Source organism: Zeus faber (genome assembly GCF_960531495.2).
Source record: "Zeus faber genome assembly, chromosome: 2".
Taxonomy (NCBI): domain Eukaryota; kingdom Metazoa; phylum Chordata; class Actinopteri; order Zeiformes; family Zeidae; genus Zeus; species Zeus faber.
In genome coordinates, this window is record NC_137189.1 from 10649283 (window position 1) to 10656782 (window position 7500).

The 7500-nt window shown below is 41.7% G+C and overlaps 1 protein-coding gene across 1 annotated transcript in view; it reads left to right on the top strand.

Annotated features, from left to right (window-relative positions):
• The window catches only part of tmem200a (transmembrane protein 200A), a gene marked incomplete at its 3' end in the record, with an annotated part of 15972 nt that overhangs the window by 720 nt on the left and 7752 nt on the right, over positions 1 to 7500 (top strand). The window lies entirely within an intron of this gene.

A 7500-nucleotide genomic window follows, 5' to 3' on the forward strand; every position in this document is an offset into this window, starting at 1 on the left:
TATTATAGTCTGGTCATTATGAGAACATTAACAAACCACAGCAGAGACTCCCCGGGCCGAAACAGGCAGCGATGACGTCAGAGTTCCCCGTCTCCAGGCTCCATAACCAGGGCAAAGCAGGACAGCAGAGTGGGCGCCTCAGTGACCCCTGGGACTGTGAGAATGATCAAATGACTCATTCACGCACGAGCGCCTGGCCTGGAAAATCTGATGAATCAATCAAGAAACAAAATGATTAAACAGTAGCGCGCTCACAGAAAGATGTTACACACTTTTATGAGGAGGCATGCGGGTCAAGATAGCATCCCATACAGTGGGAATTGATGAAAAAGGTAAAGATTTAGTGGAAAGTGCTGGGATGGATGGAACAATCTGGAACAGACACTGGATGACTGTCAAGTCTCACTCTGACCTTGCTCTCTCCTTGATACAAACACGTGCACACATTCCCTCGCATCTATTCACGCAGACCGGCCCTGCATCCGAAATGGCGTCCTGCGTACTACGTGCAACATGTTCATATTATCGCTCAGCATACTTTAGTCTGTGAATAACAAGAACAATGGCTTCTTGGACATACTACATCGTCATACTGCGGCGCCACCTCCTAACAGTTGATGACAGTGCTTCATAGAAACTTTTAATTGTCCTCACGATGCATTGTGGGATGTGCTTGCCAGCTTAGTATGCAGTGTTTTCATACTACAATATTTCACCAGATGTAGTAGGCCATCATTTGTGTAGTATTCATGCATAAAATGGGTTCAGACGTACTAAAAACGTTCACATACTAATCCGCCGTACTAGATGGTGTGCTAGTATGTCATTTCGGCAGCCACTACATGCCTTTGTGCGACTCTTACCATCCCCCACGGAAACTATGCCCAAGGAACCACAGAACCAACAGGACACCTCTACGCCCCCAGTCCAACAGCAACCTTCTTATTTCCGGTCTGCCCTCTTCACCTGCCTTAACCAAGCTTTGCTGCCTCTCCCACAGCCGCTCTAAGATGCGGCTGCCAGGCTGATCCCATATCGCCCCGATTCTCCCCTCCCTTCCGTGGCTCCCTGTGAGAATGGACTTTTGACTTTCTGCTGATCACGTTTGAGGATCTGCACGGCCCTTTCCCGCTTTCCCGAGCTGCTGATCACTTCATCTATCAGACGGTCACTGGGATCCTCCGAACTCTGGAGGATCTCTGGAGGAAAAGCGCCTTTTATGAGGCCTTAACTTTTCTGTTCTATATACTTACTTTAGCGTACCTGCCACCTGCCAGTTTTTGGGTCTCAAGTGAACGTAGTCAGCGCCACACGTGTTAACTTGGGTTCATCATAGAGGGGTAGCTGGGCATATTTTATTTTTTATTTTGATCTCTGTTTTGACCGGTGCTGTTCTGTCAACTTTCTGCTGCTGCAACACCTAGATCTATCTCCCTTGGCGATTAATGAAGTGGTATCCATTGTTTGCTATCTTATCTTAAGTGTTCAGTAGCTCCACACACCGTTACTTTGACTCTCGTTCCTCAACGATACTTTCTTCAATACCAATTTCCTTTTCGTTTTGCAAATACTGAGCTCAAGGTTAGAACTGGTCCGGGAACTAAAATTCACCGTTGTATGGGAGATTAATAATATTACCATGTAAATGCACCCTCCCGAATCTCAATTTAAATTTAATTAAGTAAATAAAATTAAGTTAAGAAAGTATATTAAGTAATCTGGTGCTCCCCTCTAAAACACAACAAATAAACTGCTTAATTTTGTCATAATAAAAACTCTTATTTGCCGGTATGTTTCAATAAAAACTGTGTCAACAATAGGCCTTGCAAATTAAATGGACCTTTCTATCACAAGCCACTATACTACTAATCTATACTACTAAACTCTACTACACTATACTATTATATACTACTATACTATACTACTATGCTCTACTACACTATACTATAATTTACTCCTATACTATGCTACCACACTCTACTACACTATACTATACTATAATACCATATTATTCTGCTATACTCTACTACGCTATACTATAATAAACTACTATCCTATACTACTATACTTTACTATAATATACTGCTATACTATACAGTGGTACCTCGGCTTACGACTGTAATTTGTTCTATGAGAACGGTCGTATGTTAAAACAGTTGTATGTCGAAGCAATTTTTCCCATATACACCACGCTCATATTTTCCTATGATTTCCTTCTTAGTTTCAATGGGAATCATTGCCTTTTTCTTTTTCCCATCCTCCTTCTTCTTAGGACTCATCATGACGGGTGAAAATAAACAAAATACACAACAAAAACACAGTAAATATGAAAAAAATATCAATAAGCCACAAACTACGTGCACACTTGACGGAGGTCGCCCGCTGACTGACTGCTGACTGACTGCTGACTGACTGCTGACTGACTGCTGACTGGCTGCTGACTGACTGCTGACTGACTGCTGACTGACTGCTGACTGGCTGCTGACTGACTGCTAACTGACTGCTAACTGACTGCTAACTGACTGCTAACTGACTGCTGACTGACTGCTGACTGACTGCTGACTGGCCGCCAACGCACCAACTGCAAATTTCCACGGTCGTATCTTGGAGCAGTCGGTCGCAAGTCGATACAAATTTTCGCGACTATCGCTACTCGTATCTTGGATTAGTCATAAGTAGATGCGGTTGTAAGTCGAGGTACCACTGTACTACTGTTACTATACTATACAACTATACTATACTACTATATTATACTGCTATACTATACAACTATATTATACTACTATACTATACTATACTATACTGCTATACTATACTACCGTTACTATACTATACAACTATACTATACTGCTATACCATACAACTATGCTGTACTTCTATGCTATACTATACAACAATACTACTATACAATACTGCTATACTATACTATACAACTATACCATACAGTACAACTATACTATACTGCTATCCTATACTATACAACCATACTATACTACTATACTATGCCGTTATACTATACTATATAACTATACGATACTACTATACTAACCTATACTGCTATACCATACTATACATTTATACTATACTACGATACTAAACTGCTACTCTATCGTCAAGTCAAGTCACACATTATTTATAGAGTGCATTTCATACCAGGGCAACACAATGCGCTTTACAAAGGAATACAAAAAACAAAGAGAGAATGTAGTTGTCAGCCGGTCATTACAAAAGAATGCCCCTGAAACAACAGCAACAACAAAAGCAGCAGCAACAACAACAAAAACAGCTTAAAGGCAACTCCAACCACAGAAAATGATACTATATTGTACTACCATACAAGTTTGAGTTTGTCACACGTAGATGCAGTGAAATGTCATGAAGAAGAACCATCTTTTTTTGACGTACGCACATGCTTTGGGTGGCGGCTGGTGAAATGTGGCCTCTGCATTTTTCCCCATCCTGGCTTGTCCTTGCTCTAGGGGGAAGTGGGGCAGTGGGCCGCATTCGTCGATGCACCTTGGGACCTGGTTCCATATGTCCATTGCTGGTTCGGACGATGATGTGTGCATGTTTTTGGTGGGGGTCCTTACTGACCTTGGGTGGAGGAAACCCCATGTGAGCACGGGGAGAACATGCAAACTCCACACAGAAAGGCTCCTATTTGGGAGATAACCCGCTAGAGCGCGGTGCCAGCAGCGCCCCAGGCAGGAATGAAACCCAGGACCTTCTTGCTGTGAGGCAGCAGTGCAATGCACTGTGCCACCGTGCCACATGACACCTGGTGATAATGTACAATAATCTCTATAAGCTCTTAAAATACCAAAAAATCACAGAGTAGAAGTCCTGGCATGTCACAAAGCAGTGTAGTGATTGTACAGCAAGTAGCGTTGTGCCACACATACAAACTGTACTATACTGCCATACAATACAACTATATTATACTGTACAACTATACTGTACTACTATACTATACTGCTATACTATACTATACAACTATACTATACAGTACTACTATACTTTACTGATATATAACTACATAACTATACTATACTACTATACTAAACTATACTGCTAAACTATACTATACAACTGTACTGTACTAATATGCTATACTATACTATACTACTATACAATACAACTATACTATACTACTATTGTGGGTACGGTGGCACAGTGCATTGCACTGCTGGCTCATGTTTCAGAACACTACAGTAGCACTACAGAGTCAGTTTCAGTACATTTAGACCAGGGGCAGGTGGAATATAAAATACCATTTAGCAGCAAGATGAACGTGTGGCCGTAATGGTCTTGTACGCTTGACTGGTGCGACATTTGAGCGACCGGTTCTGTGTTCACCTTCTCGCTCCACGGTGTCTTGCCAGATTGACCTTTTCTGCAACAGCGGGGGAGTCTTTGATCTCTTTTCCCGCCTGGTTTTCTCTTTGTCCCTCAAGTCTGTAATAATAGACATGAAAGTGTTTTCTCTTATCTCAGCCGTCTTTCTTTCTCTCATAGCCTCTCCTCTTATCTCTGTTCTCTCATCAGTTTTAATTTCAACACATCCTGTCGCTATTTTTACATCTCTTATCTTCAATTCGTATCCGTCTGCCTCCACAGTGTTTAGAGAAGGAAATTATTTGGAACAAACCGTCTTGCTGTTGTTGTCGAATGTGAAAGTCTTCCCAGGGGGTTTTGACGGATAAGGGTAGAAGTGTTGGAGCAGAAATTGTTGTTTATTTCTTTTTAGCTTTTACATCCTTTGTCTCCGGGACCTTTCACTTCCCCCTTAAACCCATTGTCTTTTCTGTCTTATTTTCTCTTTCTAGAGATTAAGGGATTATGATACTGGTATTGGATAGTGGTCTCATATCTGTTATTTTGACACATAGAAGTTTGGTAGATGACTGTAACAGAGACATAAACTAATATGTATTCATCATTATGTTCTATTGATGCAAATATACAGTGTTACTCTAAACTGCTCAGTAAGGATAATGGGTCAGATCAGTACCAAGTTAAAGTTTGGTTTTGTCAGTACTGTCATTAAAATGGTGCATCCCTACTATCTTTACTATAATCTCTCTCTCTCTCTCTCTCTCTCTCTCCCTCTCTCTCTCTCTTCCCTTCCACCTGCAGTGGTTGATCGGGAACCATGTAAACTGAACCCTTGACAGCTGCGATACACTCCAAACACTCTTCAAAAAATACACTCCAACACAATTGTGCGCGTTAGGACAAAGCAAAGAAAAGAAAAAAAACAAAATTGCTGTTTTGGTCATGACATCGTTACCGTCTCCATCTCTCCCGTTCTCCATCTTCCCCTTCCCACTCTATCCAACACGCTCACATTCCCCTTCCCTCTCTCTCCCTCTCCCTGACTTCAATTTAAAGTTGTTTATTGTGTCAATGATGATCATACATACCGAAGGAGATCCGCCCGCCTTCCCTGTAAAAGCTCAATTTTGTTTTGTAACGTTGCTAAAATATTTTTATATAAATGAGTGCTGTCTAAATTTTTTATATAAATATAGAAAACACAATCTTATTATGATAATCAACATAAAACATTTCCCACAAGCCCTCTCTGTAAATCATATCACAATGGCAAGAGGATTTAGCGTTAATGATATCTTGGTCCTGACACCGAAAACATCTGGTTGCCACGGAGACCTGTCACCTCGCAGCAGTACATAGTAGTTGCTATAGGGACAATAGATCATGTGACGCCTATAGGTTGGGCACCTTGTCATTATCATGCTTCCAGAATACATTGTTTCTTGTGTGAAATGTGTTGAAACAAACCTTCCTTAAGTCGCACGTCCTCTGGGAAATCTCCTTTTCTGATGTAACAACTGTCCCTGATTATTTCAATGTTTCTGGAAATCCTCTGAACAGCATGCTGTTATGTATGGGTTTCATGTTCCAGATAGATAGATAGATAGATAGATAGATAGATAGATAGATATTACTCAAGTGATAAGAATAAAAATTGGGAAAAAATGTCAATATACATATATAAACATATACATATACATGCATTTGTAATGTGTTATATATATACTGTTCCTGACTAGAGCAGTTAGACTTAATTAAAGAATTAAAGAAAGTCACATTATTTTAGTTTAAATATGAACAAAAATGAACAATAATCACAGTACGATTAGAATATTATTAAAACAGTGCAGTGTGTGTGAAGCGGGCAATTTGCAAATTCAACAAACGTCTCCCGAAATCTTGTGAGAGCTGTCACAATTACAGTATGACATAATCCCCTGGTCGCAATTGCTTTCTGCCAATCACGGTCGTTTTGGAAAAACGGTAGATTCCACAATCATGTCTTTGAATAAAAATTGAAGGGGCATTTCAAACCAGCGTTAGAAATGTTGCAATAAGTACGACGTGAAAGTAGGAACATAGAGAGGAGGAAAAAGGAACTGTCCAGTCTTCATTGTGAAAAAATGGCTCTCCTGCAATAAGTAGACATGTGTTGATACGAGTTTTATTTTATGCCACTATTATAATGGCATCAAGTGAGCGAAAAAAGACAATTACATTGTTGATCGCAATTATTTGTATGACAATTAATCGCCCGCCAGGTTGGTGCTTCTGGGATTTAACTCCAGCCTGAAATCAAGAGGGAAAAAGCGTCGTGCTTTTTCCTCATTATCCTCATTATTCTCTTTATTCTTGCTCCTTCAGGCCGGTCCCTGTTCCAGCGCAGACTCCAGTTTGCTGTGAACCCATTGTTGTTTGGATCAACGTCTTTAATTTATTTTTTAAATTCAGTCTCGTTTTTCCGTGGTTGGGTTGCACCTCGTCGCCGCAGGTAGCGCCGCTTGGTTCATTGATGTGGGCTTTAGAATTAAGCCCCTCATCTCTCCCCTAAACCCCTCTCCCATCCCTATCTTCTATCCTCCCTGCCTGTTCCCCTCTTTTTCGCTCCCGTCCCCCCTTCTCCTCGTCAGCTCGCCCAAAAGCGCCGAGTGACAGCACAGCACGGGGCGCCTTTCTTTTTACTCCACCCTGCGACCTTTCTTTTGTGTGGTTCCGGTTGACATATTTGGGGGAAAGGAATGAAAGGAGAGATGAAGAAATAAAGGGAGGAAGATCTAGAATCAGAGAGAGAGAGACACACACACACAAAATAAAAGAGGAGGCCGGTAGCGGAAGAGAGGCTGCTTCTGTTTCTGTTAGTCTTTGTGTGATTTACCATCTGTGGCCGAGCGACGGTCCAAACCGACAGCAGAACGACGACCGACACAAGAAAGAACAGAGGAGCAGGAGAACAGACGGAAAACGACCAAACAAATTTGTTTGTTTGGGGGTGTGTGAGTTACTTACTCCGATTCAGATTCCGATGTTCACATTCACACAACTTTTACACCACGACATGACATGGCAGCAGGGGGGGGGGCGGGGGGTGGTAACGGAGAGAGGGAGAGAGAACAAGAGAGGGGGGGGGGGGGTGGAGAGGGAGAGGGGAGAGAGAGGGGGTAAAGA